We start from the raw sequence: 26,369 nt of genomic DNA, 5'->3' as shown, positions 1-26,369 counted from the left end.
ACAGCAAACCATGGTGGCTACTAGGCAGCACAGAAAACCAGGACAACACGGAGGAAAAGGCACCGACAAACTGCATGATATGCTATTCAATGTTTATTGAATTCCATGTATTTGCAATGGATGTTCCTAAAACAAGACATTTAACATCATCATCATCATCATCATCATCATCATCATCATCATCATCATCATATGCTGCTAGTCCTGCTATTCCTGCTGCTGCTGCTAGTCCTTTGATAGTCACCTGTCAGTCTCCTGTCCTTTCTGAAAGCCATAAAGATGACATTAGTCATGTAGATAACTTGTGTCCTCAATTACCAGGGAATTACTGAAACTACCATGAATTTAAGAAAATGGTAGAAATGAATCCAATCTGAATTTTAAAGCATTACTTTAGATCCCCTCCCTCTAAATGTATCAATAAACATTAGAAAGTGATGCTCCTGACTACCATACAAGGTTAAGAAGATAATATTGGTTTGAAAGAATTCAAAGCTATAAATAAACAGCAACAGGCTCTTTAACAAGGCACTGTTTGTAACATGTAAACTAGTTGTTCACACTAATCCTAATATTATTACTTAATATTAGCAAATTCGATTTTATTTTTTAAAACATATTGATGTAAATACATACACATATCGATTTGTTGTATAAATATTGCAAATCAAAACCTTTATTCACTAATAATTACCAAAAATCGTAGTTCTATCTCCTGTTATCAATGCATTCACATTGCCCGCCATGAACTTCCGGGGAACGATCCTCGTCTATATGAACCACGTGACGATAACCGTTTTTGGACTTCCGTTGTCGTAACTCTTCTATCTATATGGCGCTGGTTTCTCCCATGTCCCCTTTAAACTGTGGGTTTTCTCCGGAAGTTTTTCCTTGTACGATGTGAGGGTCTAAGGACAGAGGGTCTAAGGACAGAGAGTGTCGTATTGTCATACTGATATTCTGAACACACTGTGAAGACCACTGAGACAAATGTAACATTTGTGATATTGGGCTATATAAATAAACATTGATTGATTGATTGATTGATTATTAGCGGAGCAAATGATCAAAGTAGTAGCCTACGGAGGGAAGATATTTTCGTTTGTATTTCATTTTCTGGTCTGGGGGAAGCTCGCGAGTGTGTGCGTGTATACGTGTGTGTGTTTGTGTATTTTTGTGTTTGTTTCCCAGGGAAAACTCTCAGGAGAAACACCGGCTGTTGTTGTGCCTGCTGTGACGTTAAGTTACTCCGTTCTCCGCTTGTAATTATGCCGTCACAAGCTTCAAAGCTGTATTTATCATCTGAATTTGCCGAAACAAGTTTAATATTCTGAAAGCCAAGACTTTGTTTATTTGAAATCAGATGAAAACAAACTGTAACGGTCCCTGCGGTGTTATCTATGATTACTATGCCTTACATTCATAATGTCAGCGGAGGGAGGGGAAGCGGCGCTGTGGAAGAGCAGAGTGGCGAGTGAGAGGCGAGCTGTGTTCTTCCCTTTACAAGCTTCAAAAATGCCTGTAGCTAATGAGATTGAATATAACAATCAAAAATAACAAAATATACACAGCTAGATCAGATGGCGTTCTTTTTAGATGCGACTTTAGAGGGGAATTATTGAAACGGGATGTGTACAGTGTTCCGAGGCATCCGCTGCTGCGAAAATGTGGGGCAGGGCCGTAAAGTGGGGGGGGGGGGGGGGGGGGGGGCAATGGCCCCCCCGCTTCCGGCGCCCTTGTGATGGGTACCATAATATCAATCTAGTTTGCTTTCAAACCACATTTTGCCAGTTTGCTAGGCGGCGCGTGAGGCTCAGGTTTGGGAAGGCTAAATCACTTTTTTTTACCTGACGCTGTCCGCCTCCGGCGTCTGAGATCAACTCAGTGAAAGCACCGCCTGCTGAAAAATCAGAGCTCAGTGTGCGGAGTTTAAATCTATCAAGTCATATTACAGGATAAAGGAAATACAGTTTAAACTGCTGTATGCAGAGAAGACGCCGACGTGTCGCACTTATCATTCATATCACATTCAATCAGATCATCGATCATATAATATCATAGCCTATATTATCTCCTTATCTGAGTCAGCTGAGCCGTATCTGGCTGTGCAACACTCACAATGTCACATACTGTATGCAGAAGTATTATTTTAAGCAACACATTATTGACGAAACACTCAACTCAAATGTAATTAAAGTCAGATCCACTCGTGTCTTAGATGGGGCAGTGATATCATAACACTGTTACGCTTTCAAACACTCGGTAGTTTATTTATTTTTTAACCAGTTGTTCTGTATTCACCTTGCAGGTGGCTTGTATCCTGGATTATTATGTTTAAGTCATGGATGACTAATATTAGACAAATATGAACTTTAAAGTTCATATTTGTCTAATATTAGTTTACTTTTCATTAATGAAGTATGACACTGCGCTGTCAGTACACTTGTCCCTGTTTGTGATTGGTCAAATGTTGCTAACCCCACCCCTTTCACGTGAACGCGCTCTCAGCTTGTGAGAGAAGCCCTGCCTTGATTTACCGAGTTGATATTAACCAGCGTCAAGATCTCGTTTGTTAGGGTTAGTTTAGATAACTCAAACATATCCAGGGTTTGAACTGGCTTCGTAGTACAGGGCACAGGTGGCTGCATAGCAGTGCTAATGTCAAAGACACAAACATTATACATTATATTTTTATTTTACCAGGATGCAGACACAAATATTTGGGAAGGCTTAGCCTTCCCTAGCCTACAGCACCCGCCGCCCCTGCCCCTACCTCATTCCCTCTAATACCCGCATGCGCTGGAACCCACACAAATTGAACAACAATTCCCAAATGAACTAACCTAAACATGATGTGTAAAATGTCATGTAAAATATCCTGACGGCATTCTGAAGAGAAGTTGTTTATGCTCTCCAAAGCTGCGCTGGAGTCAGAGCAAATGACCATTCACATTGGCTGTGTTTCCTCTGCCCACTGAAGTGCTAGAGAGATAGCCATCATCTCTACTGTATACTGTGATGTGATCACTCGTTCGCTTTCCCACTTTGACCTTTAACTCAGGAACATAAAATGCACAACTAGTTAGACCATTTTCTGGATTTTTGGATCCATCAGTAAATATTTGTAGAAACTGCCCATATTGTTCATGTAGAACAGTGTTCACAGAAGCCTGTTGATTTTATTTGTCATTGAATGTAACCGTTTCAATAATGATACATCTACTATAGGTTGAGGTAGCAACCATGGTGGAACAGCTGATAACAACACCGTTGGACTAATATTCCATTCTTTAACTTTTAATTCCTTACATAATTCTGAAACACAAACACTTTCTTTTTACATTTTGTTACTTTCCCAACTTGTTTGTACAGTTTGTTTAGTAGGGTGAGTATCTTTATGGCCCTGAAGATTTGCCCAGTAATGAACAATTAACTGTTTTCTCCTCAAAGAAATTGGTATTTCTCCGACCTCTACCTGAAGTGCCGACACTGGTGTAGATCTGACTGCCCCACAGCATATCCTTAGTGCTTGTGCCTGGACTCTATCTAATTTTTGAAGAGAAGAGTATGCAGCTGAACCATACACTATTAGTCCGTATTCTATGGCTGATCTAATTAAGGCTGTGTATACGTTCTCCAAAGCAGCTTTATCAGCCCCCCACTTAGTGCCTGCCAAGCACCTCATAACATTTAAAACCTTTTTACATTTATCTACTTTATCAATGTGACTCTCTCATCCAACCATACTCCCAGAAATGTAAATGTCCTCACTTTCTTTAGTTCTTGTAACTTCTTTTTCTACCTCTACTTCTTCTACTTCTACTTCTAATTCAATGTACCTGCCCGCGAAATATTGGACTAAAGAAACTCGGCTAGAATAATAATATGTTATGCATTATATCAACCGTATTAGTACAATGAGCGACATCTAGTGACAGATTTTGGAACATTGATTTGATTTTCCTCATGGCAGTTAGACTCTAGAGACAAACCAGGGTACTTTATTTTTATTTTTGATCTGTGTCTGTCCATTTGGTGTAGTATTTGATACAATATTACATTTGGTTTATATATCAGTCACTTTCTTATTAAATGCCAGGTTTTAGGCCTTGATTTGAAAATTCAATCCTGAAAATAAAAAATCAACCAGATTAATGTTTCTTTAATCCTGACCTGACTAAGTAAGTAAATCTGTATAGGAAGAAGAGTTAAGGGATAGAGGAGAAAAGATTATGGTATAATTACAGAGCCTGTCCATTTATAAATTGAGGAAATCAATGTTAGTCTGTTAACCAAAGTGCAGCCATCTGATTACATTTGGTTTACTATCTATTATTAAAGATCAGAGGAAAATAACAGAATGAGAGAGGTTAATCCGGAATAAAAATAAAGAAGCAAAGATATTGTAGAGCAGTGAGAAGGAAAAAAGCTTGGTGTGTCAATTCATTACATTGCCAGTATTTTTCGTTGTTGTGAAAAAGAAATCGCCCCCTCAGATTTTTTAACAGCCCCCTCAGTCATTTCATCCTGGAGCCGGGCCTGCTCCCTCCTGTCAGATGGAGGGAGTAAATACAGCAGCAAGCTTTGGGACAAACTCCCCTCTCTCCGGCAGAAACAGGAAATGCCGTAACTGTATGTAACAACGGTTTCAAATCAGCCTCTCCACACCTCTCCACACTCGTTGGTTTGGAACAGCCCTCAATATGGCGGACCCTCCACGTGAACGTGCAAACGGAGGGGTAATGTGTAGGGGTAGGGTGTAGGGGGCGGTTTGGGAATGGGTCTCCATTTAGCTTAGGAACCTTCCTAACGGAGTGAAATGACCCGGAAGTCCCTCAGTGGCAGCCATGATAAGTGCCGTTCCAATTCTCTAGAATGATAGGAAAGGAGGTTTCAAACTTCCTTTATAACCTCCTTTAGCTTAGGAACCACTGGACCTCCCTAACAGAAAGGAGAGGAGAAAATGCTGCCCCACAATGCCTTGCAGCCGCAGCATTTGACGTCACACAACAGTCGGCCGTTCACGGAAACAATCGATTATGACGGAGAAATGATATCATGAAAGTTACGTGCTTATTAAGCTTTTTAAAACGTATGTGGTAATGTAAGTTGCCAAAATGCTTTGTTTTGAACGTTCATCAGTATTATAATCAAAAAGATAAATATGAACGTTAGTTTTTACTGAAATGATCAAATAAACATTTCACTGAGCTGTGTGGGGTTTGTTCAACTTTTAAAAGATGTTTGAATGGTGATGTACACAGTGATAGATGTTAAGGACTAACGTTTATAATAAATACATTTGTATTGATTTTAAGATATTTTCATACAATCATACGTATTGGGATCATTGGTATTAATGTGGACCGGAGGGAGAGGGTGACGAGCAGAAGTTTCACTTTCCTTTTTTATTTCAATTCCAACTTTGGTCATGAAGAATATGTTTCTCTGTTGTCCACGTTCATAAAGCAAAGCAGCAGCATCAGAGCACGGTGCAGAGTCTCTAGATGAGTTCACAGTAGTCCCTCGTTCTTATTAAACATCCATGTTGTAGTCCGCTATAGAAAACTGTAGTTTCCATAGTTTCCCCACAGCAGCAGCAGACGCACAAAATGACGTTCGCTGGTGCATCATAAACACGTCGGATAGTGAAAGTGCAGTCGGATTCTCCTAAATCCTTTTGAATTCTCCTATCCACTATCCCTTAACCCTGTGACGTTTCACTCAGAGGTCAAGGAATAGGAGATCGGGTTAGAATTTAGGAGCTGATTTTTAAACTATCCGAACGCAACCCGAGTCTGCAGCGGTGCTGACTTGAGACCGATCTCCATAGACATATAAAGAGTTGACGCCGCATCGACCGCTACTGCCTATTGGCGCTGACGAGCCGTGGGGCCGCCATCTTGGACCGGTCACCCACTCCACACAGTGTAATCTGTCTGGCAGGCGCAATGAAGTGTCAGCGCATTAAAAGGGAAATGGAAACACTTTTCAAACTGCTTTCCATGCGACAATATTCCCATTAGGAAATGTATTTATCTAGTCTATTTCCAATGTAAACGATCGAGATACGCAACATTTTTTTTTTAAATACGCGCCTAATGACCTTGGGCGCTTCCATCGATCCGGGACTTTCCCAGTGACGTCACTGTGTGGGTACGGCTCCCTGGGCCAAAGCTCAATACAGCTGCAAACAACATGGCGTGCAATGCACCAGTGGTTTCCAACAAAAGAAAACGGTCGTCGTCAGGAGCGTATTGTATTGCCCCAGGCTGCACAAATGGTTTTTATACAAAGAAGGAAGAAGTACATTTCCATAGGCTGCTACTAAAGGATGAGAAGCTGCTCAAAGCATGGGTTATTTCCATGAAACGGTCCGATCCGCCGCTGAATCAGTACGCACGTGTGTGCAGCGAACACTTTACAAATGACGATTATGTCCACAAAATGATGTTTGATGAGTCTGGATGCCTGGTTCAATACAAAACATCGGATTTGAAGCCAGGATCTGTTCCCACAATATTCGATTTCTCATCGTATGCAGTCGGGAACACCGACCGTCCCAGCACGTCGGCCGCGCAAGACAATGACACCAGTGTCAACAAACGTGAAGTTCGAGCCACCAAACGAGCTGCTTCAGCTGCCGAGAGAGAGGTAAATATTGCAGCACTACCAGATTACTAGCTCACACATGTATTTACTGACACAGTGTGACCTTATTAATTTATCAGGGGAAAAATATGTCGTATATGAAGTCAGCCTGTGGGGCTCAATGTGTCTGTGGTATATGAAGAAAGCCCGTGGAGCTCTGTCTGTGGTACTATGAAGTCAGCCCATGGAGCTCTGTGTCTGTGGTATACAAGTATGAAGTCAGCCCGTGGAGCTTTGTGTCTGTGGTATATGAAGAAAGCCCGTGGAGTTCTGTCTGTGGTATACATGTATGAAGTCAGCCCGTGGAGCTCTGTGTCTGTGGCATATGAAGTCGGCCCATAGGGCTCAATGTGTCTGTGGCATATGAAGTCAGCCCATGGGGCTCAATGTGTCTGTGGTGTATGAAGCTTAGTCAGCCCGTGGGGATCTATGTGCCCGTGGGATAGGAAGTCCACCCATGGGGTTCTATATTCTATATTCCTCCATCGCTGCCATATCTGCCACGTTGTGTTGACTTCCGGTATGGATACCCGGAGCGAGGACCCACACAGTGACGTCACCATTTGGGACTCCCCTAATGGCAGCGGCCTGGTCCCGGAATTCCCCACCCGGCCGGCGGATAATTAATTTTCTTTTGCCGAGTAATATCATATACAATAAATATTACGATCAATATCCATTGTAAAATGAATAAACTACCGGAATATTATAGCTGTAATGGTGTTTCCTTTCCCCTTTAATCAATCATAACCATAGACTGTATGGACGTAGTGTCCCCGTGACGTCACCCATAGGATTCTGCAGAGTTGCAGAGAAGCCCTTAGTAGGCGGAGTCGGCCACTAACGGCTCGACTGTGACGTCAGAGTCTAATCCCGCCTGCTCCAAATAAGGGCAAAGAGGCGGAGCCGAGGCAGGACTTGCTGCCTCCGAACTGGAAGTAAACAGAGCTAGCTCAGGCTAAGAAGCTAAGCTAACATGAAATGCATGCATACCAAGTTACTCTTAACAGTGTAGTTCCCCTATATAAACGTTAAATTCATAATCAAATGAGACAATCTGCAAGAGAATTAGCTATATGTTGTTATTCTTAATGCTTGTCATTCACACGTTGAGAAAAGACGGACTCCACCGCCCGGACCTAATGGAGCCGCAGTGGGCTAGCTCCGGGACGCCGGCTGGAGCTAGCCCCCTGCGGCTCCGTTAGCTCCGGCGGCCACCACTAGGATAATTGGGTCCCCTATTAACATTTGCTCCCGTTTAGCATTATGGGCGTCATAGCCATAGACTATAAAAGTCTTACCCAAGGCTGAATCATAAACTAAAATGTATATGTATGTATAAAGGGTTACGTCCTTAGCTGGCTAATAAGTTACAAGCTAAGCTACCATGCACACAAACACCTGCGAACGGGGTTAACATGTATAATATTATAATTTTAGACTTCTTGGAAGTTCTGTTAGTACATTCAAGCGCACAGCACAACATTTTAATTGTCTGGTATTTGTAACAATATTCCCTAAAAGGCACAATCACCACGAACACAGCTAAAGCAAAAGGGTCAAGTACAGTAACTACAACTAACTAACGTTGTAGCCTCTATGGTTGTAGTCTAGAGAGTGGACAAGTTGCTGTTAGCTGATAGTGAGGCATGTACGTGTCCATCAAAGTGACCATGCCCTAATTTATGCAAAAGCTTTAAGGCTTAATATTAATTAAACAGATGAGTTGAGAAAAAATGCACCCCCCACAGAAACACAGACACAACCAATGACAACAAGTTGGAATAATGGTTGTCGATGCCAAACTGCGTCTCCTCAATGTGTTCCCCAAGCTGAAAAACATCCTCCGTTCCAATCTGCTCCCGGACGATGTAGGTGACTGTCGACACCTTTGGAGCTTGCCTTGTTGAAGCTTGGCGAATCACCCTCTCTGCAGCTCTCAGCACCTTCACTGTGCCTTGTGATGGAATCACTAGGCCACCGTTGTTTTTCAGGGCTAGAAGGTGGTAGCTCTCATCAAATGATGAAGGTACAGCATCTCTGACCAAGCTTGCACGGCACACCAGAGATGTTCACAAGTCTTTTTTTGCAAGTCCAAGTCAAGTCTCAAGTCTTTGGTCACGAGTCCAAGTCAAGTCTCAAGTCTTTGTGGGGTGAGACTTGATCAAGTCTCAAGTCTTTGGTCACGAGTCCAAGTCAAGTCTCAAGTCTTTGTGGGGTGAGACTTGATCAAGTCTCAAGTCTTTGGTCACGAGTCCAAGTCAAGTCTCAAGTCTCTAAAAAAATAAAAGTCTCATGTCTCTTCTGGTTGTAATAAGCCTTCTATTGTCTGCTGCTATCCAGTCTGTTAAGAATACTGCACAGCTATATCTAAGAAATTCAATGCATTTACTGTGTTATTATCACTCCTATATCTATTAGCATACAGTATCAGTACTGATTAGTTGTTTGTTATATGATCACTTTAAACAGGCTATTGCAATGCAATATGAGGAAAAACTAAATGCAAACAACTTATAAGCAAAACACTTCAGAATCAGAAATCAGTATCACAAATACAAAGCTAGTAGCAAGCTAAGTTAACATTACATAGCTGATGCTGAGCTAAACATGTTTGCTAACCGTCCATGCGTTAATGTGACTGACCTGTCCGGGTGAGTTTTCAAGTGCCTGATGAAATTCGACGTTGTTGCGCCAGCATCCTTGATTTTGATATTGCAGACTTTGCAGTGTGCGCTCCTTTTGTTGGTGCCGCCGGCGTTTTGTTCGAAGTTTTTGTAGTTGAACCTAATTACAAGCGGTACAGCCGCAGGTGTGCCGCCGGTCGCCATTGTGTTACTACGAGGTAGTAACAGAGGCGCGCACGTCTGCGTAATGAGCCCGGCTGAAATAACTGGATGGCCTACCTGCCTGTCAGCCTTCCATCTGGGCACAAACTTTTCTCGTGCCCTCATTGGTCATGTGCGCGTTCGTGTGTGTTGGAGGAGGCGGGCTCTATAAGGAAGTAGCAGCCTCTAGCAGATTATCTCCGGTTGTGTATTTTCAAATTCTAGCGATCTCGAGCCGGTTTCTCTCAAATGTACCTACCCCACCTTTAATACGCCAAAAATAGAAAACACAATGATTGTTCACGAGTCCCAACACACGAGTCCAAGTCGAGTCTGAAGTCTTTTGGTCACGAGTCCAAGTCAAGTCTGAAGTCTCTGTGTGTGCGACTTAAGTGCGACTCGAGTCACAGGACAGCTTTTGCAGAATCTGCCGGACTACAAATCCTGCGATGTAGACCAACGCATTTTCCACCAGACCACCAAACCGAGTGAGAAGATAGCTGTGGTCACTCACAACAGCCGAAATGTTGGCGAATGGAGATGGGTGCTCTTCAGCAGTTTCAGCAGAGGACATCTCTACCGCAGACAGGGACACAGTGTGATCTTGGGCTGCCACATTGCCTGTCTCACTATGAAACACCGAACCATCAGACGGCGGAAGATGGCCTGGAACTGGCGTGCAGATGGATTGTTATTCCAGCCACCTTGTTTGGAAAACAGGCACACAATACATACATTACTCATAAGTCATTTTCAGAATGGATTGCAATTAAAAGAACATCAACCCTACCTGACGCTCTGATGGAATTAAATAGGAGCTCCAAGTGATCCTGGCTGAACCTGTAGGTGAAGACATACCACTGAACTTGGAGCAGTTCAGGAATCACCAGCATCAACGTGTCGATGTTAATGACAAATCCGATGACTGACAAGTACCTGCAAAAGAAAAACATGTTATTACTCTGATCATGGCAAAACATATACAGCATACTTGTAGGACACTTAGCTAACTAGGAACAATGTAATTGCAGAACTGGGATAACTTGAGAACAAGAACACATGCAATACATACCATTTTGACACCGACATGTGCTTGATGTTGTGTAATACGTACCATTAGAAGCATCTGGGACCTCAAAAACACTGAATACAAGATCATTCAAATAGAAACAAAACTGAACACAGAAAAAAATTGAAATAAAAGAGCATCATGTTAGCAGACAAAACTAAAGGAAAACACGTTGTAACAGTAGCATCATATGAACCTGATGTAGAGAACAGAGCATCTTATGAACTCGATGCATAACGGAACAGAGTATCGTTGAACTCATGTCGTGAACTTTTCATGCATGAATAACAAGCACTATTTTAATAGACCTCTGAGATCGGTGAAGTGGTGTTCCATCTTTTGTCACCAAAGTGAGCAAGTACTCCCTGGCTCTTGACAAAAATGCTTTCCTCTCTATCCAATTCAAAGCACCCAAGGGAGAATTATCGGAACGCAACCCCGGTCTCTACCTGACCGGAGTCACGCTGTGTGTGTCCGTCAGGAAACACGCTGTTTACAAGTAGTTCCAGCCAACATCCACTGATAAACTGCGATGTTAACGACCTCATGATAACCTCATATGTTTTTAACTTAGGATCCTAACTGTGTTTAGTCTAGAAAAAGGTAAATGTGTGCATTTTATTATAAAGTTGTGTATATTTACAGACCGTTGCAAAAACTAAGAAGCTTATAAATATCAGGTTTAAAACTAAAAGAGCTTTGAAACAATGAAAGATGGAGTTTTATTTGAGTTATTCATTTAAACTTTTTGGCTAGGAGATGCTGATTTGAAACCGTTGTTACATACAGTTACGGCATTTCCTGTTTCTGCCGGAGAGGGGAGGCCGTCCCAAAGCTTGCTGCTGTATTTACTCCCTCCATCTGACAGGAGGGAGCCTCGTTGAGCTGCGAGTGTGGCTACAGACGGAGTTCACTCCGTCACGGAGGGGTAGGATCGAGGGAGTGGTTTGGGATTGGGCCTTAGGGCCCTTCTCACTTCGGTTAAATGGATTCCTTGCGTCCCTCACTTGCGTCGTTTCCCTGCGTCTAGTCCCTCCCACCAGGGAAGCATGGAGAGATGCAAGGAAACCACGAGAAGCAGGGAAATTAGTTTTAAGAGCAATAGAGAACCGCAGTGATGCGTCCTAAAACCCGGATGTAAACTCCTTCCGGTTCCTTCGTCAAAAACGCAATGCAATTTCTCCATAGGATTTTGGAAAATAGCTCGAAATAAGGTCTTTGGTTGACACACATTTAAGAGACGGATCACGTTTTGTTCAGCAGGATAATATCCACATGTCTACCCTACTTTTATAATTTTCGAAGCATAAATCTAGTCGCAAGAAGCAAAATGCTAACGTTATGCTATAAAGGAACTACAGCAGGGTCGCTGCTTCAACGTCACGCCGACTTAAGATCCATATTCAAACATACAGATTGTAAAGGATACAAGTTCAAGCATTTGTTTGAACACTTTGCAGGAGGCAGGGACTTGCTTTCAAGCAGAACAGGGCAAACAAATTTAGCGGGAGTGTTTTACGTGTTCGGTGTAATGACGTACAACGTCCTCCACAACTTCTGTAGTCCTATTCAGCCACTTGTTAACAACCATCGTTTTTCAGACACGTCAACTCTTCAAAAATCACCAGCGGGGTCACTGCTGATGTATTTAATGTCGTCAAACACAGACCTTATTTCCAGCTATTTTCCAAAATCCTATGGAGAAATTGCATTGCTTTTATCGAAGGAACCGGACGTGGTAAAAATGCTAACTTACTTCCGGGTTTTAGGACGCGTTGTCACTACCCGATCTGCAGCTCTGCCCGATCTGCAGTGCGCATGTGCGAGATGGTCCGCAATATTGGACAACTCCGGACTTCTGTTAGACAGCTATATGCCATACATTTTTGCACACATTCACAGTAAATATGTATTCAGTATGATAGCTGTCTAACAGAAGTGAAATCCATTTCTCACTTATTCTGACAATGTACTTAACCCCAAATAAAAGAACCCAATAAAAAGAGTTGTTAACACTAGAACCGCCAACGGGTAAATTTTACCCGCAGCTGTTTTTTGATTGTATGTAACTTTTTTTCAATAAAATATTCAAGTCTCCCAGTCCGTGACTTTTCCTGAAAGTGTGTTATGTACAGTAGCACCCTCTGTTGTTAACAATTGTCAATATGAAGTCAGATGGAAAAACTCGCCAAAAGAAATGCCATTTATACCTATATCCGCCAGCGGGTAATATTTACCTCATAGAAAATGCAGCGTAAACATGACGTGTTGCTATAGCAACACCTTTTGTCTACTGCGGTTCCTTATAGATTGAGATAGATAGATAGATAGATAGATAGATAGATAGATAGATAGATAGATAGATAGATAGATAGATAGATAGATTTATAGATAATGTAACATCTGGGAGAATACAAGATCTTGGATGACTGAGCTCACGTTGAGGACATAATGCATGTGTGCAGGTTACGTGCCAGTTGAATAAAAATTGACACTCTGAATGAGAGAAGTAGTCCGCGTCGTCTGTTTGTGTAGACAATTATATGTCCATAGAACAGAACATTACAGATAGAGATAGTTATAGATGGATAGAGAGAGAGATAGAGATTTGTACCTAAACAAAACACAAGTCTAACACCAAGCGTTTAAATCAGCATTCTTAGCGATATACTTCATGCTATCTGCACAAACTATATCATATGAAAAGCTGAGAGTCCACAGATTCTATTGGTATAAGTTTCATTCATGTGCGATCAAAACTCACTATTCTGTATGATAAATAAAATAACATTGTACCTTGAACATCAATAGCGGCTACATTTTACCCGTTGGTGGTTTTAGGTATACAGCGACCTCTGGCGGTTCTGTTAAATAATAGTGAAGTCCAGTAGCGTGGCGTGGGGAAAAAATTAGGGGAAGCCAATAATACGTCCTTTCTTTTGGGTCGGGGGTGTGGTGGTCAATGTAATAACGTAACCAGATGAGTGATTACAGTACCCGGTATCATTTTACACACATTTGTATCATGTGTGTAAAATGTAAAATAACCGACATGTCCGCACGCACTCTCCAGCCGAAACTCTAATAAGCATTCATTCACAAACTAAATCAGGAGACCTTTAACGTTTTACATCCGATTCGGTCCTTTTTTCCTCGCTGTACACAGCTTCAGATTGTATTTGTTGTTGCTGCTGTAGCGGAAGTTTAGTACAATTATTTTTGATTAAATACTCCAAATCTCCACCCTTCATAATTGCACTTGCTTCAATTGCTTGCTACTTTCTAACGACGGTGAGAGTGGTGCAGTGACGCTATCTATCTTCTATCGATTAGATTTATGATTCGAAATTATAAAAGTAGGGTAGACATGTGGATATTATCCGACTTAACAAAACATGCATTTATCTAACAGGTTCGTTTTCCACTGACCTTATTTCGAGCTATTTTCCAAAATCCTATGGAGAAATCCCATTGCCTTTTTGTCGAGGGAAACCGAGCGCAGCTTACTTCCGGGTTTTAGGACGCGTCACTGCAACACTAAATTGATGCGATTTGATTGGATTGTGAGGCAAGGGAAGCCAGCCGACCTCTGGCTTCCCTTGGCATGGCCCTGACTAATCACAGGTTGGCAGGGGCATGACGTGAGCCTTGTCTGATTGGTCAATCCCTCCATTTTTTTTCACCAAGGGAAGCCAATTTCTGCTGGCCTCCTCTCGCAACAGAGAGTGCAATCTACTGTTTCACCATAACATGTAGAGGGGCGCTGTTTCACTATTTGTAAAATACTCAATGAGAATGGGGGAGAGTGTTGCCGGCAGCAACACACAGCACAGAACATTTATTTATTAAAATTATAACTACAATCCGAAAAAACAGGGGAAGCCTGGCTTCCCTTGGCCTCCAGGAGAAAACGCCACTGGTGAAGTCACGTTGTAATAACAATAACTCATCTCTCTCTCGTTTTATTTTTGAGCTTTGCCAAAAGCCACTGTGTCAATATTGTCCTACTTGGGTTGCCGTCCGGAGTTGTCCAATATGGCGGACCATCTCGCACATGCGCACTGCAGATCGGGCAGAGCTGCAGATCGGATAGTGACACGCGTCACTGCGGTTCTCTATGGGACGTCCTTTCCTCCGGAGCGTCACGTGAAGAGACTCTCTGTCCCCGTTATTTTCACAAACACCCCCGCTAGTACACATTTACTGACACAAACATTTGTATCATCTGTTGTAGACCCAAATAAATAAAATAAAATAAGAACTAATTCTCAAAAAAGATAAACGCCATTCTTAAAATGTATAAACGAACATTAATTGGATTAATATTGATTAGAGTGCACAATACAAATAAAATAATTGAGAGAAGAAAAAGAGATATGTTATCTATCAAAACCCAGTTAGATTAACACCGCCCCAACAACATTGGGGCTCTGGTGGCGAAGTCGATAGGGACTTGGCTTGGCAACTGGAAGGTCACCAGTCACCAAGTGCTACCGAGGTGTCCTTGAGCAAGGCACCGTTCCCCACACTGCACCAAATGGCAGCCCACTGCTCCTAACACTAGGATGGGTCAAATGCAGAGAAACAATTTCCCCACGGGGATTAATAAAGTATATCAAATCAAAATCAAAATCAAATTCATTGGATTGCACACTTTGTTTGTTTGTGTGGATATTAGGGGTGTAACGGTTCACAAACATTTCAGTTCGGTACGTACCTCGGTTTTTAGGTCACGGTTCGGTTCGGTACGTTTTCGGTACAGCAGAAAAAATTATCACAAAACATATCATATTTTTTTTAATTATTATTAAACTGTGAATAATGTATTCACTCAAATAAATACAAAATATAATAAAATAAACATTAAGGTGCAGCATTTCAATGAACTGAAATAATCTGTATTTGAACTTTACTGTACTAGTACTCACAAAATATAAACTATTAGTTTTGGGTTTTTAATTATTATTAAACTATGAATATTCACTCAAATAAATACAAAATATAATAAAATAAACATTAAGGTGCAGCTTTTCGATTAACTGAAATAATCTGTATTTGAACTGTACTGTACTAGTACCTAAGCAGCCAGTTTGACGTTATGACTTGCTTGTCATTGTATTTTCATGTTTTTTTAAAGAAAAATGTACTTGTCCACATTGCTTGCCGAAAGGGCAGATCTGCTGGCACTAACAATGTCTCCTGCTGTGGAGAACACCCTCTCGCTAGGGACAGAGGTAGTAGCAGATACAGTCAGGTAGCGCTTTGCTAACATGGCAACATAAGGATATTTGGCGTTTGTAATAGCTTTGGCTCGGTCTGAACTATTTGCGAGTGGTGGGGGCTTAAATGCTGAGAGTTGGGTTTGCACTTCAGTCTTTTGGTACCGGTGATATGCCTTTTCAAATGAGTGTGCAAGTTTGATGTATTGCCAGCCGCGTAACCAATTTTAGTTGAACAATGCCGACAAACAGCTTTGGTTCGGTCCACCTGTCTTTGTCCGTCATCTTTGTATGTAACTGCGAAACCAAAATGTTCCTAAACCGGAGACTTCAATGATGCTGGAGGATTTTCAAGCTCAACTTTATCTGCGTTCGCCATTTCCACAGTTCCTCAAATTACTGACTACATTTGAACGCATCCCTCTGACCAGCTCTCATAGTATGCCTCTCGTCCAATGAAATGACTTGCTCGCTCTATGACGCGTTGAACACAATGTGAGCAAATTACTCTGAATGCTGCGACGCAGTACCTGAGATTACTTCCAAGAAGTTGTTCACGCTCTCAATTTTTTACGTTTAACGTTATATTCGTTCGGTACACTTCGGTACACATGTGTACCGAACCGAAGGGCCCGTACCGAATAATTTCGGTACGGGTACGTGTACCGTTACACCCCTAGTGGATATGTAGCAAATTAACTTTTTAAATAGCACTTAATGATTGACTGAATGGAAATGACAATAAATGAAAATGTAAAATGAAAAAAGCGATCATGAAAATGTTTCCAAAGGGCCGGCCGGCCAGCCGTCAACAGCCCTTGACGACCGGCCGTTCTATGGTTCTCCAGATTCTACAGATGGCCAGTCCGCCCCTGCCCCTGCCTATATGCCGTGAGCTGATTATCGAACCTTCATTGTAACAGTCGCGGGTGTATTGAGTGTTTGCGTGTGGGGAGTGTTGCAGTAGAACATTCCACTGTAGCGCCCTTGGTGCTCGCGCTTTTGTGCGTGCTCTATACAGGCATGAAAACGGGTCAGGGGTGAAAAAGGTGAGAAGGATATTATCCCTCTAGGGGGGTCCGGGGGCATGCTCCCCCGAAAGAAAAATTTGAATATTCCATATTTTAAAGCATCAATCTGATGAAAGAACCAGCACCTTACCGTGGTAGAGAGGTTTGTGTGCCCTGATGAACCTGGGGGCTGTGTTGTCTGGAACCTTGTGTTCCTGGTAGGGTCTCCCATGGCAAATTGGTCTCAGGCAAGGGGCCAGACTAAGATTGGTTCAAAAGACCTCATGAAAGGAAAAACAAGAAGTGAGGATACCCGGCCCGGAGGAAGCCCGGGGTCCCCTTCTGGAGCCAGGCCCAGAAGGAGGACTCGTCGGCGAGCGTCTGGTGGCCGGGCTTGCCACGGAGCCCGGCCGGGCCCAGCCCGAAAAGGCAACGTGGGCAACACCTCCGCTTCTCTGTCCCGCGGGCCCACCACCTACGGGAAACATCGATGGGGTCGGGTGCGCTGCCAGACGGGTGGCAGTGAAAGCGGAGGGTCTCGACGGACCAGACCCGGGCGGCAGAAGCTGGCTTTGGGGACGTGGAACGTCACCTCTCTGGGGGGGAAGGAGCCGGAGCTTGTGCGGGAGGTGGAGCGGTACCAGTTGGATCTGGTTGGGCTCACCTCTACGCACAGCGTCGGCTCTGGAACCTTACTTCTGGATAGGGGTTGGACTCTATTCTTCTCCGGAGTTGCTCAAGGTGTGAGGCGCCGGGCGGGTGTGGGGATACTCACAAGTCCCCGGTTAGGTGCTTCGTTGTTGGAGTTTACCCCAGTGGACGAGAGGGTCGCCTCCCTACGCCTGCGGGTTATGGGGGGGAAAACTCTGACTGTTGTGTGTGCTTATGCACCCAACAGCAGTTCAGAGTATTCGGCCTTCTTGGAGACCCTGGAAAGAGTCCTGTATGGGGCTCCTGAAGGGGACTCCTTAGTCTTGCTGGGAGACTTCAACGCACATGTGGGCAATGATGGAGACACTTGGAGGGGCGTGATTGGGAGGAACGGCCCCCCTGATCTGAACCGGAGTGGTGGTTTGTTACTGGACTTCTGTGCTAGTCATGGATTGGCCATAACAAACACCATGTTCGAACATAAGGATGCTCATAAGTGTACGTGGTACCAGAGCACCCTAGGCAGAAGGTCCATGATCGATTTCGTTATCGTATCATCGGACCTGAGGCCGTATGTTTTGGACACTCGGGTAAAGAGAGGGGCGGAGTTGTCAACTGATCACCATCTGGTGGTGAGTTGGGTCGAGTGGCGGGGGAAGCCTCTGGATAGACCTGGTAAGCCCAAACGTGTAGTTCGGGTGAACTGGGAACGTCTGGAGGAGGCCCAAGTTCAGGAGGCCTTCAACTCACACCTCCGGCGGAGCTTTTCGGGCATTCCTGTGGAGGTTGGGGACATTGAACCAGAGTGGTCGGTGTTCAAAGCCTCTATTGCCGAAGCCGCGGTGGGGAGCTGTGGTCTCAAGGTCTTAGGTGCCTCAAGGGGCGGTAACCCTCGAACCTCCTGGTGGACACCGGTGGTCAGGGAAGCCGTCCGACTGAAGAAGGAGGCCTTCAGGGATTTGTTATCCCGGGGGACTCCCGAAGCAGTTGCAAGGTACCGACAGGCCCGAAGGGCAGCAGCCTCATCCGTGGCCGAGGCAAAGCAGCGGGTGTGGGAGAAGTTCGGAGAAGACATGGAGAAGGACTTTCGGGCGGCACCAAAGTTGTTCTGGAAAACTGTCCGACACCTCAGGAGGGGGAAGCAGGGAACCATCCAAGCTGTGTACAGTAAGGATGGGACGTTGTTGACCTCAACTGATGGAGTGTTAGGACGTTGGAAGGAACACTTTGAGGAACTCCTGAACCCGACAACTCCGCCCTCTATGTTAGAGGCAGAGCTGGAGTATGACGGGGGATCAACGCCAATCTCCCGGGGGGAGGTCACTGAGGTCGTCAAACAACTCCACAGTGGCAAAGCCCCGGGGGTGGATGAGATCCGCCCGGAAATGCTGAAGGCTCTGGGTGTTGAGGGACTGTCATGGTTGACACGTCTCATCAACGTTGCGTGGAAGTCGGAAACGGTACCGAAGGAGTGGCAGACCGGGGTGGTGGTCCCCCTTTTCAAAAAGGGGGATCAGAGGGTGTGTGCCAATTACAGAGGCATCACACTACTCAGCCTCCCCGGGAAAGTTTACTCCAAGGTACTCGAAAGGAGGGTCAGGCCGATTGTCGAACCTCAGATTGAGGAGGAACAATGCGGATTCCTCAGGGCCATCCAATCTCTGTACTCCCAAAGCGAGAGCTGTGTCCGGGTCCTCGGCAGTAAGTCGGACCCATTTCCGGTGAGGGTTGGCCTCCGCCAGGGCTGCGCTTTGTCACCAATCCTGTTTGTAATATACATGGATCGGATTTCGAGGCGTAGTCGTGGGGGGGGGGGTCTGCAGTTCGGTGGACTAAGGATTGCACCACTGCTTTTTGCAGATGATGTGGTTCTGATGGCTTCATCGGTCTGCGACCTTCAGCACTCACAGGATCGGTTCGCAACCGAGTGTGAAGCGGCTGGGATGAGGATCAGCACCTCCAAATCTGAGGCCATGGTTCTCAGCAGGAAACCGATGGACTGTCCACTCCAAGTAGGGAATGAGTCCTTACCCCAAGTGAAGGAGTTCAAGTATCTCGGGGTCTTGTTCTCGAGTGAGGGATCAATGGAGCGTGAGATGGGCCGGAGAATCGGAGCAGCGGGAGCGGTATTGCAGTCGCTTTACCGCACCGTTGTGACGAAAAGGGAGCTGAGCCGGAAGGCAAAGCTCTCTGTCTACCGGGCCATTTTCGTTCCTACCCTCACCTATGGTCATGAAGGATGGGTCATGACCGAAAGAACGAGATCGCGGATACAAGCGGCCGAGATGGGTTTCCTCCGCCGGGTGGCTGGTGTCTCCCTTAGAGATAAGGTGAGAAGTTCGGTCATCAGGGAGGGACTCGGAGTTGAGCCGCTCCTCCTTCGCGTCGAAAGAAGCCAGTTGAGGTGGTTCGGGCACCTAGTTAGGATGCCACCTGGGCGCCTCCCTAGGGAGGTGTTCCAGGCACGTCCAGCTGGGAAGAGACCAAGGGGTAGACCTAGGACCAGGTGGAGGGATTATATCTCTTCGCTGGCCTGGGAGCGCCTTGGGATCCCCCAGTCAGAGCTGGTTGATGTCGCCAGGGAAAAGAAAGTTTGGGGCTCTCTGCTGGAACTGCTACCCCCGCGACCCGACCACGGATAAGCGGGAGAAGATGGATGGATGGATGAATCTGATGAATTTTGAGATGCATTTTTTTGCCAACCTGGGGAGAGCTGGAGAAACTTAACTTCAGCCATGAGTCAAAAATATTATGGCCTCCTTACTAAGTATTATCAGGGATGCAAACTCATCAGGTATGGAAAAGGTGACGAGGACCCGAGCCCCCCCGACCCCACGGAATATCGGCTTTAAAATGAGGAATAACAGAGGATTTTAGCAGTCAAAACAACTAAAGCAGCAGTTAGTAATAACAGAAACGCTAAAGAGTCACATCTAATAGAAATATATAAAAGCATTTATTTTAATTGTGTAGCAGTCAGTTTATCATTTTGGCAGCACTGTTGAGCATTTTGAAAATGTATTTTCATGCCTCTGTGCAAGGCTGAGTCTTTCTATCTTTATAGCCACTGGTGTAAAGTAACTAAATTCATAAACTCAAGTACTATACTTGGGTACAATTTTGAGATACTTGTACTTTATTTAAGTATTTCAATGTTTTGCTACTTTGTTCTTCTTCTCCTCTACAGTTCAGAGGTAAATGGTGTACTTTGACTCCACTACATGTATTAATAGTACCTTTAGTTACTTTACAGATGTGGATGAATGATGTGAAATCTAATCAAGTGTTGAATCAGACTTTAGTTCCACCTGGAGTAAATCCACAAGCTACCCTGCAGTATACAAAGTCATTCAAACTAGCTGCACCTTTACCAGCTTTGAGAACACTTTCATGATCAATCATTATAAAACATATCATATATATTATTCTGAAATGGACCAATCTGCACAACGACTACTTTTACTGTCGCTACTTTCACTATATTTTGATGAGAATACTTTTCTACTTTTACTTGAGGAACATTTTGAATGCAGTACTTTTACCAACAGAGTATTCCTATTCCTACACTCTGGTACTTCTACTTTTACTCAAGTACAAGATCTGAGTATTTCTGCTTTTAATCATGTACAAGATCTGAGTACTTCTACTTTTACTCAAGTACAAGATCTGAGTATTTCTGCTTTTAATCAAGTACAAGATCTATACTTATACCACCTCCGTTTATAGCCTATGAAAAAAAAACTATTAGAAAACGAAGGCTAAAGCTAACGTTAGCAGATAGTGACAATGTATGCTAGCTAGCTAGCTCAACGATAATATTGCGACAGAAAAACTTTTCAGTGCACATCACGCTCTGCGCTCCTACAGTGAGCTCTGCTCTGAACACCTGAACGGCCCGTTCTAACAGCTGTTCACCAGCGGTCCAGTCTGTACCACAGTGACTCCGGACCGCACAGTTAATATTAACGAACGCACCCGTAGGTAATGTGGCTGCTGAAGCTAGACCATCATCGCGGAGCAGCAGAGCCGACAGGCAGGAAGACTCGAGCACACAGCTCCCGCTGCATTACAATATGTCTCACTATGGGATGCGCCTCAACGCGTATGCAAAAAGAAGCATCAATCTCATTACGCCAATCCTGATTGGCTGGTGATCTTGACGTGTACTTCAGGGAATCCACCCACCCTTTAAGTAGCTTGCGCTACGTCGCAGCGTCATTCAAACACCTCTTCTCGCTTCAGAGCACATCTCGAATATCAGTAGCCGGGCTAGCTTAACGGTCCACAGACTGAACCCAAGCTAACATTCGGTCGACGGGCGCTTGCCGGTAACTTTTTTTGCTTTGCAGAAGAATTGAACAAATATTAACACACCAGTTAATATTGGAATCTGCCTCGCCGTTTTTTCTTTCGAAATAACGGTAAGGTTTGATTTTTTCTTCAAACGGTAACATACCTAGTTTATCCCTCCGCGCCGACACCACGGCGAGCGGGGACGGACTCTTCTCTCCCTCACACCAGAGGAGACGGAGATAAGAAAGATATTAACACACCAGTTAATATTTTTTAAAGAAAAATCTACCCCGTCATTTTTTCCTTTCGGAATAACGATAAGGTTGGATTTTTTTCCGGTAACATACCTGTTACTAGCTTGTCCCTCCGCGCCGACACCCCGGCACACGAGGATGGACCCTTCTCTCCCTCACACCAGAGGAGTCGGAGGCTCGGCTCTGCGGCTGCGGGTTTAGGATCTCGGACACGGACTCACACCAGGTTGCTCGTCCTGCCTTGGGCTGGAACATGCCCAGGAAGCTATCGATACCCCCGGTTTGTGCGAACATTGTGCCCCCATCAAGAGCCTCCGCCGACGGCTAGCGCGCCAAGCTAGCCTGTCGGGACGGGACCCCTTCATGTCCATTGATTCGCCGGCCGGCAATCAGGACATGGTGGCGACCGCCGCGGAGATTGAGCCCCACGCTGTGTCATGCTGGGGCTTAACAACGGCGGTAGCCGCGGAATCGGAGCCCCGCGCCGTGTCAGGCTGGGGCCCGGTGGCGGCAAGAGCCGCGAGAGCGGAGCCCCGCGCTGTGTCAAGCTGGGGCTCCCAACTGGACTTCACCGCGGTTTCACCCGCGGAGGATGTCCTACAGCTGGATTATATGGAGGAGGATGAAGAGGATGCCTCTGAGTTCCTCTTATACGACTCGGATGAGCACGAAGATGACATCTTCGTTTCATCTGCCCAGGCTGCCAAGCCGGAGGCGATGTCCGCTCCCCCGGGCGAAAGCACACCAGCTTTGCCCTGCCTCAGTATGGACTTGCAGGCCGTGTGCCAATGCGCTGCATCCAGGCTGGACATCCCCTGGCCTGAAGTGGCCAAGGAGACCTCCAGATCTCGCTATGAGGGGAAGAACTTGCCCCAAGCAGCGAGGATGAGGAAGTAGCTTCTCCCAGTCTTTCCAGAGATGCTGGACGAGGTGTCGGTCTCGTGGAGAGACCGCCCTTTCAGCAACAAGGCCCCAATCCAGGGTGCCTCCTCTTTGGATTGTGTCGGCCTGCTCCGCATGCCGCCCATGGAACCGCTGGTGGCAGCCCACCTCCAACCGCGGCTGGCTTCGGCACAGAGCAGGAACCCCACTCTACCGGCAAAGGCAGACCGCTTCCAGTCAGTAATGACCGAACGGGCCTATAAAGCCGCGAGGACATGGCGATCAAACCTGAGCCTGCCGTGTGGGACGAAATCGCAGCGATCACGAACATTTGCCTCCGTGTGCAGCGCTGTGCTGTCCAAGCCACGGGCAAAGCACTGGGGATAATGATGGTACAGGAGAGAGCCAGGTGGCTTACCCTGACGAACCTTCCAGACCGGGAAAAAGAGGACGTCTTGGACATGCCTATTGTTCCCGAGGGCATATTTGGCTCCGCTCTAGCTTCGATGCAGCAGCGGTGTGAATCCAAAAAGAAGGAGGATGAGGCTCTCCAGTTTTGTCTTCCCCGAAGGGTCCAGCCGCCGCCTTCAACGGCCCCGCGGCAGTCCTTCGCTCAGGCTGCCTCACGTCCTGCCCGTTTCAAGATCGCGAAACAGTAGAGGCCACAGCCCGCCCCGGGTCTCCAGCCCAGACACGAGGCGAGGACGAGCTGGTCAAGAAAGTCTCCGGTTCCGGCAGCAGCCCCTCAGGCACAGCCGGCGCAGACTTTCAGCCACCAGACGAGGAAGAAGAAGAGGGCGGCCTGACAGCCTCCTCTCCTCTCCTTGATAAAGGAGCTGGCAGTTCCCTGTTCTCCAGCTCCAGAACATGTTCCAGTGTTAGATGCTCATGTGTTTCCGGGGTGCCACCATGCCCCCATCTTCCCGCCGCCTCGAGTGATGTCAGAACGTCATCCTCAAGTTCGCGCCATGAGGGAAATGGACTTAACATCAACGACAGCAAGCTCCGCTGCTCGTTTAAGTCACACAAACACATGTCATCACTATTGTCTTTTAATAAATCATTTTCCACTGTCGTTTCCAGGCTTAAAGCCAAGGGCGCAGTCAATAAAAATGAAAAGAAAGACAATAAAAACAATAAACAGTCTGACGTCTACCCCCCTTCTAAGAGTGGCTGCTACCTCTCTCAGAAGGCGGAAGATGGACGGGGCTGTGAAGGCATCACCGCCACACGCATGCGCAGTGTCGACCGGGGTTGTCAACCTGGGGTACCACCGTGTTCAGACACTAGAGGGCCCCATAACACAACAAATAAAGACACAGAGGGCAGACGGCAGAGATGTGACATCTCCACTCACTTTGAGAAGCGAAAAGTGGAGGATAGCCGCTTTCACACCGCAGGACTTGCGGTACTTTAGTGCCGGCACTAAAGTACCACAAAAGTACCACGGCACTAAATCCGCCAGGGGGCTAGTGCCAATCGCATTCACACCGCAGTACTTTCCCTGAGGTACCATTACGCTGACGTCACTTCGTCTTCTTCTTCTCTGGGTTTACTGGCAGGCCGCAAAACCACTTCACGGCGAGTACAACAAAAAAACGAGAGAAGAAGAACTACCCGGGGGGGGGGTATAAAGCCCATCCGCTGTATGAGGCGTTTGTTTACTTTCCGACCTCAGACATGATGGAGTTCATAAGGGTAATTTACAAATAAAATACCCCATTATAACAATGGACTTTATCTTTATGTATTTATTATATATTACCCCCTCAGGCTGATTTTGGAAAAGGACATCAACCCTTGTTTGGTGTTTTTCCCTTATTTATCTAAAACAAATGACATGATAAATTACTTGTGTTTATGTGTGTAAGACTTGTGTTTCTGATAAATTCAACCACCTGTCTGCTCTCACATTCTTCTATTCTGCAAATTTGGGGTGGGACACAATAAATAAAGCTTCGCCAGTTTGTTTGTTTTATTGCACAGTCAAGACATAACAATAACGGCATCATGCTGTTCCAGGTGTGTCGTATGCATGTAAATTGAAGTTAAATAACAGTGTGAAATGTAAAATAAAGTGTAAGTAGTTTCAAAACAATGTAACAGTGGCAATATATATAGCAGCAGACACACCTTAGTGCAAGTTAGGTGTCAGTATTAAAATACAGTGGCAATATATATATATAATAACAATAGAAAATCGTTACCACTCTTATTATTGTGGTCTTTAATTTTGTTATAGTCCTGCCTGAGTTTCTTTATTTTTACCCGGCATCCGTGTGCACTGTGCACGATTCCCAGCTCAAGTAGCGAACATCGCTCAAAACATTTGGAGTTGGGAACTGCTTTCTGTAGAAGCTGCTGCATCCCGTCCTTGGAGTAAATGGCCAGAAGCGCCGACACTTCCTCATCATTCCACCGCTCCGGTGCTGTAGTACGTGTGGTCATAACTGCTTTAAAGTACAAAAAAACTACTCGCTCAGGTGTGGATGTGGTTTTGTAGCGAGGAAAAAAATGGCTGCCTAACAAAACAAATTCAGAGTCTAACGGGGCGTGGTTTGCAATTCGCCCAGCCAATAGAAATAGAATAGAAATTGGCACTCTTTTGTCACCAGGTTCGTACCACCTCTCTAGCAGGGACTAAAAAGTACCAAAAGAGTTCCAAAAGAGTTCCAGGCACTGAGTAGGCCCGGCGGTGTGAACGCGACATTATTGGTACTAACGGAACTAAAGAACTAAAGTACCAGGGAAAGTCCTGCGGTGTGAACGCGGCTGATGCTCACAGATTCTGCTTGGGTTCTCAAGACAATAACACAGGGTTACAGACTCCAATTCGCTGTCACCCCCCCTCACTTTTCGGGCATTCTGCATTCGCAAGCCCAGGGAGAGTCGGCCCATATTCTAGAGCGAGAGATCCTCTCGCTACTAGACAAGAAGGCTATATCTATAATACCCTCCGAACAGAGTCAGAGCGGCTTTTCTTCCAAGTATTTCCTCGTTCTCAAACGGGGCGGGAATGGGATTCGGCCAATACTAGATTTGAGGGCTCTGAACAAATATCTCAAAAGATACAAATTCAGAATGCTCACTCACACATCTCTGTTGCGTCTCGTGCGCAAAAACGATTGGTTCACATCAGTCGACCTGAAAGACGTGTATTTCCACATCCCAGTATATTATCCACACAGGAAATATCTGAGGTTCGCCTTTCAGGGTGTCTGTTACGAGTACAGAGTACTTCCCTTCGGTCTGTCTCTCAGCCCATGAGTGTGTGTACGGTGTACGGAAGCCGCGATAGCCCCGTTAAGACAACAGGGTATTCGCCTGGCAACTTATCTGGACGATTGGCTCCTTCTCGCACAGTCGGAGCAAGAGGCTATTACGCAGACGAATGTCCTCGTGAAACACCTGCTCGACCTGGGTTTCGTAATAAACACAGAAAAGAGCATGTTGTCCCCAGCCCAGACTGTACTCTTCCTGGGCCTACGCCTGAATTCGGTGCCCTTTACAGC

The sequence above is a fragment of the Pseudochaenichthys georgianus genome, chromosome 5 (genome assembly GCF_902827115.2).
Source record: "Pseudochaenichthys georgianus chromosome 5, fPseGeo1.2, whole genome shotgun sequence".
NCBI classification, from domain to species: Eukaryota; Metazoa; Chordata; class Actinopteri; order Perciformes; family Channichthyidae; genus Pseudochaenichthys; species Pseudochaenichthys georgianus.
The sequence above is the reverse complement of the archived record's forward strand: the minus strand, read 5'-3'. Positions refer to the sequence as shown.